This window comes from Cyprinodon variegatus, unplaced genomic scaffold, assembly GCF_000732505.1.
Source record: "Cyprinodon variegatus isolate N-32 unplaced genomic scaffold, C_variegatus-1.0 Scaffold532, whole genome shotgun sequence".
NCBI lineage: Eukaryota > Metazoa > Chordata > Actinopteri > Cyprinodontiformes > Cyprinodontidae > Cyprinodon > Cyprinodon variegatus.
Genome location: NW_015150985.1, coordinates 576,276 through 585,439, shown reverse-complemented (window position 1 = coordinate 585,439; position 9,164 = coordinate 576,276). Strand labels below are relative to the sequence as shown.

The 9,164-nt window shown below is 42.6% G+C and overlaps 1 pseudogene; it reads right to left on the bottom strand.

The window, feature by feature from the left end:
- Window positions 1–659: 659 nt before the first annotated feature.
- LOC107095229 overlaps window positions 660–9,164 on the bottom strand; it is a 20,028-nt pseudogene continuing 11,523 nt past the window's right edge.

Below are 9,164 nucleotides of genomic sequence, written 5' to 3'. Positions count from 1 at the left end.
TGCTGGATACTGCATCTGCTGTGTGGGCGGAGGGATGATAGGAGACACTACTGGTGCTTGTACGACTGCCTCCCCTGTTGGTGCACCCTCGGTCGGGGGTGTGGCTGCCACAGTCAGAGCTGCTTGATGTTTGGGCTTTTCTCTTTCTTTCTTTGCTTTGGACAACTCCCCAATCTGCAGCTGGGTTAACTTAGTGGCCAGCATCTTGCTTTGGTCTTCAAAGGCCCGTTTATCGGCCCGATGCATGTTTACATAGTGTATGACGTGCTCAGAGAACAAAAGCCAGTCCATTTTCCTGAGCCCCACAACTCCATCCAGTTTGGCTTGCACTTCTTTGGGCATGGCCTCCCTGATGTAGGGTCTAAACAGAGGGCCGGATGTCTTTTGTTCATTCCCATCACTTCCAGTTTCTGTTTTCCATCTCTGTTGAAACCTGTGCAGAAACTGGGCGGGGCTTTCATCATCCTTCAGACATTCTTGTCCAGCTTAGTTGGATCACTGCAGATGGGGTATTTGTTCCTCAAGGCTGCCCACACCTTGGGTCTTATCTGGTTGAATGGTATTTTGTCATACTGGTGTGAGATCATGACCCTTGGAAGCTGGGCTTCATCGAACACTTCTCTGGCTGCCGAGTGACCTGCTGTTTTTATTAGCAGTGCCTAGATGTCTCCAGCTGCTAGATTGATGCCTCCAGTGATTTCTTCCAACTTCTCTATCCACCTGTCGGCACCATCTGCCAACGGGGTCAGTGTTCCAGCAAGTGTGATCATGTCCATAAATGACCATGGCACATATCTGTCTTCATGAGGTCCTTTAGACAATAAGGGAGCCATACAAGCCCTACGTTGACCTTGCTCTGCCTTCTGACGTCGTGTTTGGAACCTCGTCAGCATTGGGTGAGGGCCGCTTCTTACTATTTCCAGACCCACGTCACATTCAGCTGTAAGTGGCTTCTGTACTTTTGCCACTGGCCTGCTTTTTTCCTTGGACCCCTGATTGAATGGATTTTTTGACGATAGTATGTCCGGGCCTTCATCCTGCATTCCAACGTCCTCCCAATCTGTTGCATCACTTTCCATTACTTCTTCCTCCTCACTTCTTGTCTCTTCCCCCTCTTTCCTTTCTGCTTTTTCAATCAGGGTCAGAACCTGCGGGCCTGGCTGGTCTGGAAAATTAGCTTCGACCGCTTCTCTTACAAGCTGCTCTTCCTCCTTCTTTTTTATCTCCTGTATTTCTCCTTCTAGTCTCTTCTTCTCCTCCTTTTGTTCTTTTATTTTCTCTCTCATATCCCTTAGACGTTTCACCTGTACTTTTTCTTTTTTCTCTTCCATGCTGATAATTAATGAGAGTTCTTTCCTCATTTCTTCCAGCTCCTCGTTTATTAGTTCTGCTACCGATTCGGTTTCTTCCATATAGGTAAACCTGGTCCTGGGCATCGACTGGTATGTTGGGGTCTTTTGATGTGGCGTTAGTCTGCGACGCCTTGGGGGTGCTGAGTAGCTATGGCATGGTCTTTTCTTTACTTCAGCTAATGTTTTGTCTGGTTCTTCCTCCGCACTACTATATTCACACTCTCTCTGCTGCTTGCTTCTTATTACTGTTTCTGCTTTTTCCTCATCTTCTAATACTAATTTGAGTCGTCCTGTAATTTTTCCCTTGCTACCCTGCTCCTCACACACTGGATACTGTCCTACTGTGGTGGGGTGATAAGGTGGTGGCTTATGATTGGTAAAGTCAGGAGCTGTTGGACTCGTATGGTGTTCCACTTTAAAATATCGCAGGATGTCTCTCTATTCAGCATGTTTCTGTTTTTTATGCAAATGCACTCGGTCTCGTTTTTTATCTTCATCCCTCAGTTTTTCCTCTACTTCATCACAGCATGAAGGGTCAAAACTGCCTTCTTTAGGCCAGCGATTTTTCCCAGATGTTATCTTATGCATTTTTGAATTTTGTGCTTATTAGATGGATGTGTCATCATTACCAGTTTTGCAGGCGTCAGCCCCTCAGTCTGTTTGCTCACATTGGCTCCCATGGCAACCAGCAGTCACTCAACCCTGGGACCTGTGCTTATCCACCAACCCCCACAGTCTTTAATGGTCCACTTCAACTTGTCCTGCTCTCTCCAATACAGATCTCTTTTAATTTTTCTACTTCTCAATCTTTAGATCTCTACAATTTAGGTTAGGATCTCCAATGGAACAAATTTATAATATTATTTTTGTGCTTTTAATTATGTATTTTGTATCGTTACTTTTAAATATGTATTTTGTATTGTAATTTTTATTATATTTTTATCATATTTTTACTTTATAATTGTATTTTATTCTTTTAACTATGTATTTTTTTAGTTACTAATTCTATTGCTTATTGTTATGCCTTTTAAGTTTTATTATTATTATTATGATTATTCCCCCCTTACTCCCCCTTAATAGTTTACTCTTTCACGCTTCAAGACAGACAACGACACACAGACAAATGATTATGTATTTACAATGCACTTCTTGTGCTTTTTTTTACGCTGCAGGCCTCTTACTCTTACAGCAACTTTTCCTAACTGTCTCCTACAGTGGCATACGCGTTTTCCCTGCTGTCGGGATCCACCCAGATAACTGGAAATGAATTGACGTCCCCCGTAGAGCGGTACTGTTTCTATGTCTATCGCTTAGTCACCAATACTCTGGCTATCGCTTAGCCTGGCTATCTTAGCCTCCAATACTTAATACAACACAAGTTTACGGAGCCCTCTGACTATTGCTTAGTCACTCATACTCCCTATTCAACACAACTATAGAACATACACTAAATACCTTCACTGCTCCGGCTTCCACAGACTATGTCAAGCGCTTATAACCGGACTGTCCCTCTTTGCCTTTTGTTCAGTTCAAAACTTAGTACAGAAAAATACAGAATAGTTCAAACATTAATCAATACCTAATAAACAATGCATTCACATATATTATCAATACATTCATACCACACATTCATACCCACATACCTTTGGACCGTTCTCCAACTTAGTCTGGAGTCCCAATGCATACATCAAAGCCTTGGGTTTTTCCAATGCCATATTTCGTCCCTCCTAATCTTATCTCAACCTTCAAACAGCCATGCACATATTACTTTTCTTAGACTTGAAACAGCCATGTTGAAGCACACCATTTGACCATTATAACACAAATATATTTATTGTGAGACATTTATCCACTATATTCTATTCATGGTGCAGTATTAATTCACTACAGCACTATTCAATTCAGTTTATTTCTATAGTGCCAATTCACTATAGTTCATCTCAAGGCACTTTACAGTTCAATCAGATCATACAGTCAAATTGATTCAAAGTTTTCTATCTAAGTGTGGTGGGATGGTGTTCCACCCTCCCAACTACACACACCAGGTGTGGCGAGTGATTGGTGGGCAGGGCAGATAGCTTTTAAGCTGAGCAGTCCGCTGCGAGGTGCGTGCATTGTTTCCTTTACTCTGTGTCGGCTGCCCAAGTGGCTGGTGTGCTCGATCCACTCATCCAAAATAGTAAGTGCCATTTTTGCCATCTGGGCTGGGATTGTTGTCGGGTTCTGGTGCAATACCTGCCGTGCATTTCTGCAGCGTTGCGCGGCTGGCGTTGGCGGCTGCAGTTGGAGGTTGGTGCAGCGGGTGGCTTCCATCCGGCCCTCGCCTGCTGATCCGCTCCCTCCCTGGTCAGCTGTGTCACCACATCTGGGTAAGCTACCTGTTTAGACTTTAATTTATCTTTCCTGAATCCAGGGTTAACGAGTTCTCTACTTTAGGATTCTTTCGGAGTTGCAGTGCTTGGACGCTCCTGCTGTCTTGTCTTGTCGGTTTTGCTTGGGCCGCTCTCGACAGAGCCTGCTGAAGCTGGGGCGGGCCGAACGAGCGGGCCACGACTCCTCTGGCCCCGTAAAGGGACATTAGAAGGCGGACAATGATAATTTGTCACATCGTTTGCAGTGGTGTTGTTTTTTTCTTTGCCGTTTGTTTGCTTATTATTTAAATTTCTTAATTAATTAATTAAATTTGTTTGCCTTCCTTTGTTTTGATTTACTAATTTGTTTTCTGTTGCATTGCATGTTTTGTTTGTTTATTCTTTTTTGGGAATAATTTAAATTGTCCTTATTTTGATGCCTTTCCTTTTTAGGGGCTGAGTAGTGGGCCTGAGGCCATGTTTTAAAGAAATGTTTTAATGAAATGTACTAATATATTATTGTAGACTACTCCGTGCTCTGGTGCGTCTTATCTAAAAAGATCAACCCCTCGGCTGGTCACATAAGGAAAACCAGCTGATTGCATCGACTCATTGACTCGAAGGCAATCCCTCACACTAAGCATGCTTGTTGCAGCAGTGTTGAGGAAAAACTCCCTTTTAACAGGTAGAAACCTCCAACTGAACCAGGCTCAGTGTGAGTGGCCATCTGCTGAGGTCGACTGGGGTTCAATGAGACAGAAGCAGAGATACAAAAAGCAGCTGTAAAAGGCGGCCCCGTCCAGGAAATACACAGCCAGGCAGACGAGCTCTAAGCCAGCTCTCATGCCAGAGGATTAAAAGTGCACATCCAGCCAGTCACAGTCAGAAAAACAGGACTACTCTAAAAAAAATGGCCAATCTCTAACATCTACACCACTGTGTGAACATTGTGGATAAAGAAGGTAAAAGTACTACTCACTCTGAATAAATATTGGTGAGGAAAGAAATACTGGCTATAACAGACTAAATCAGCGGTCCCCAACCACCGGGCCACGGACCGGTACCGGTTCATGGGTCATTTGGTACAGAAAAAAGTATATATATATATATAATTTATCTACGATCAGAGTCTGAGTGATGTTTTATTTTGAAAAATATAAAAAAATTGCTGTATTCTCTCCCAATTACATCAGTCGGTGCATCTGTGCCTCTTGACACAGGTTAGTTCAGTTCAAGACTCATCCTATCTATAACATCCTATCATTGTGAAGCGAGATTTTCTGCAGTTACAGCGACCAAAACAAAGCTACGGAGCAGAATGGACATCAGGAGCACACTTCGTGTGTCATTGTCTCCTATTATCCCTAGATGAGACCGGCTTGTTGTTTTGTTTTTATGCTGTTTGTATTTGATTTTATGCCAGTCGTATCATTTTACTTGATCGTCTGACTTAGAAAATGACTGACCTACCTGTGCTTCAGAGTCACTGAGACTCCTAGTGGCAGTGATATTGCAAAAAAAAAAAAAAAACCCGGAAACTTCTCTCTATGGAAATTAAAACTGCTGTCCTACTGTTATCGGCTGCTGATTTGTTCTACTATTGAGTAGCTTCATTGGTGTCTAAGAGTGCTCTTTTATACTTCTTGTCTCCTCCCTTTTTATCTGTCATCTAAAGAATGTAGTTAGTTATAGACAGCGATGTCATGTCAACAATTGTCATGATCTGGCCTGTTTGCTCTCCCATAATTAGTCATTCCTTTCACCTGTCGTTTTCCCTCCCTGCCTCAATTATAATTTATTCCTCTCACCTGTTTCCTCTTGGTTATATTCAGTTCAGCCTGAGCATTCAGTGCCAGAACAGTAACTGTTTTTCTGTTAGCCTGTGTCTGTTTTGTGTCTGTCTCGTCTCCTAATCGTCCACTGTTCCTCCCCTGCTGAGTCCTCTGGGTTTTTGGCTCTGTACACGGGGAGGTTCCGTTTTTATCCAAGTAAGCCTGGCTCCAGGGAGGAGACCAGTTTTAAGGTCCTGCATCAAGTTCTGGTTCCACGTCCTGTCTCGGCTACCCTCTTCCACTGAGCCTGCTCAGCTGCACCTGATCCTGTCTGCTCCTGTGCGTGACCACCTGGTCACGCTTTCGGACCCTGTCAGACTCTGAACCTGTCCCAGAGCTCTGTAATTGCCTTGAAGCCTGGATCCTGCCACCTGTTCTGTTCCTGCCTGTCCTGCAACCTGTTCTGTCTGTTCCTGCCTGATCTGTATCCCTGATCAGGATCGGCTTCCTGCAACTCCTCCGGAGCTGCACACTGGGGACACTCTGGGTGACACGAGCCGCGTCAGCTGTCAGCCCATCGGCTGGATTGCACCCCTCTCAAGGGGTATGGACTGAACTGCTAAACCAGGTAAGTGACTCACTGAGAACATCATCTTCAGTCAGATGATCGTGGTCACTTACCTGTGTTTCTCCCTTAGAGTGTCAGAGATTGGGCGGTGCCCCACCCCCCTCCTGCAGTGTCCGTGTGCCTCAGCTCCACTTCAGATTTTGTTTTATTTTAATAAACGTTTTGAACTTTCCTACTGGCTGTCTCTCCTTGAATACTGGGTCCATCTGTCCTTGATTCATGACAACAATAGCCTGTATTTGCCCATTCATACCTAATGTAGACTTAAAGGAGGCTGAGTTAAAGGAGGCTGAGCATCTTCCATACCTGAACCCTGTACTGTGCTGCAAATATGATTTCTTTTTATACACGCTTGTTTAAAAAAAAAAAACTCACATTCTTTATTTATTTGACAAGCAAATTTGCCCGTTCTTTTATTTTAAGCTCAAATCGTCTTACATAAAAAGAAAATTGTTTTTTTTGTTTTTTTTTGTTTTACAACTAATATCCTCTTTTGGGATATTAAAGATTATGAGTGAGCGACTGCTTAGTTAATAAAGTGTATTTTTATAGTGTTGCTCAGAGCATACTTGGGTAGTAATGCAGTCTCCTTCCCTAAAATAGGTTAAAACAATTCAAAAATCCAGAGATATAAAAGTAGCTGTGTATTTCATGGTTGTCATGGGTTTAACCTACATGCAGAGCACACACAGGAGACAGGAGAGCGACTTAACAGATTTATTCAGGGTTTATTTTATGCAATGTGTTGTATCACCTCATCAACAGGATGATTTTAGGAATTTTATCCGCATATGAATCTATTAAAAAAATAAACTACCTTGGAAGGGAAATGTGCCCAAACAAGTTTGTGTAGCAATGTTATTACATAGAAACAACCACCAAAAAAAATGTCTTAACATCCACCGGTTCGTCCACAACCAGTATGAGACACCCGGAATTTCCCTGATATCTGTAGTTGTTCACCGATGCCCGCGAGTCGGATAAATTATCCCTGATTTGAGACAATGCAAGGTGGTGTTTTTTTTAATGCGAGTGAGAGTGTGCAGGCAATACAATAATTTGTGCATCATGTGTGGATTAGAACTACTTTGATTTTGCAAGCACAACAAGAGAGAGCAGGGTTTGGGGAGGAGGTTGCTTGTGAAACCTGTGCGTGTATGTCCAAAGTGATGCCCACGAGGAGACTGGTTGTTAGAGAGCGCTCTGATTGGTTTAGTCTGAAAATAAGTTTCAGTTTACTCTCTGGCAGTCACCTAGTTACCACTCAAAGCTATGCGTCCTGTGAAATGGCAGAGGCTGAATCCTCAAGTAAAAAACTGAAAATATAAGGCTCATTTTACAGCAGAATATACTGAAGTATGTCCATGTCTAGAGAAGGTGAAGAATGATGACACTGTGGCGAGGTGCACTGTATGCGGAAGTCCCGGGAAAAACAGAAAGCAAAACAGATATTCTTGGCAGAAAGATTGAAAATATTGAAATGTATAAATGACCAATGCCATTCTGTTAGCACCCCCCTATTTAGACATCTTATGCAAAACATTACCTATTGTCATTCATGAGCGATATTCTCTCTCAATGTGCAATAACACATGCAAATCACGGTGTAGCCTGTGTAATTTTTTAAAATCTTATTTAAGGTCAAAACATCTCTGCAATACAAGTACAATAATACAAGTGAACTACCCTGTGGTCCGTTTAATTTTCACTTATTGATATGGTCAGTACATTTCTGCAGTGCAAAAGCAATAACCCAAGTCAACTACTACCCTTAGCTCTCTACTGTGGAGATGTTTTTTATACCTAAAGTACGCATATTCAAGGACATAACAACAGTTTTATTTTTTTGGTATTTTTTTTGGTACTATAAACACTCTTTTATTTTGTCTGTCATACTTTTATTTTTTATGGAATCTTGCTAAAACTCTTTGTACCCTATATAAGCTACTGGAACCAGAATTTCCCTGAAGGAATAATCCCAAGGGATAAATAAAGTTGAGTCTAAGTCTTTGCCAAAAAATGTGTCATGTTGTGTTAAGGTTATTCTTGTTTAATTATTCTTTATGATTTTATTTTAGTGATTTAGCTATTCATGACAAAATAATGCACACCATCTTGTAAAGTAACTAAAAAGTAATCAGTGACATCTTACTTTGCAAAGATGCTAATATTCTAAAGAAACTTTTGTTGCGCCATATTCCATGATCATACTTTTTCGACTTTTTGGACATTGGGAACCAGTCCATATTTCATCTTGGCCTCCACAGGCCAATCACATGGTACGCCACAGAGATGTGATGAACCACCCCCCTCTATCTATGGACAGACAAAACCACAGAGCACACAGAATTCTTCCCCTCTTTGCCTCCTCTCCCTTGCCCATGAAGCTGGGGTCCACCTTGGCTAGTTTTCCACCACAGTGGAGGTGCGGTCCCAAGGGGACCCAGACCTCCAGATTCATCAAGGGTGGGTCATTGTGGTAAACTTTCAGAACCAAACTACTGCAAGCCAGACCTTTTGCAATACATTTCTCTTGAGTTTTACAACTTATAGAGCCAGACTGGAGAGAAGGCCAACCCTCTCTTGATGAACGACTGAGACAAAGAGAACCCATGCTGTGTGCCACTGGGACAAAGAACCCCTGGTTGCTGCCCTTAAAGCTGAGCTGCAGCTGAATGAAAATCAAGCTTTCCAAATGGACATGAAAAAAAAGGTTTGCAGGTCTGGCATAATTTGGGACAGAACAAACAATATGTCTTTTGATGATGTTAATCATATCACTGTCAGGACTCCTGTTTTTGTGTTTGTGTGTCTGTGTTTGTCTCCCTTCATCCACCAGGAGGTGCCTGGTTCTGGTCCGCCTCCTCACACACCTGCTGATGGTTTCCTCGTTAGAATGAGTGTTCTTAAGCTGCTGACTGCCACTACCTCGACGCCAGAGTGTTTGCCAGTTTTGGGTACTCTAACCAAGCTGAGTTTTTGCTGAGTCAAACTGAGTTTTTGTCAACCTGAGTTTAACTTTCTTTTGTCTTTGCCTCTCAGCAGGAAGTCATCCTGCAAA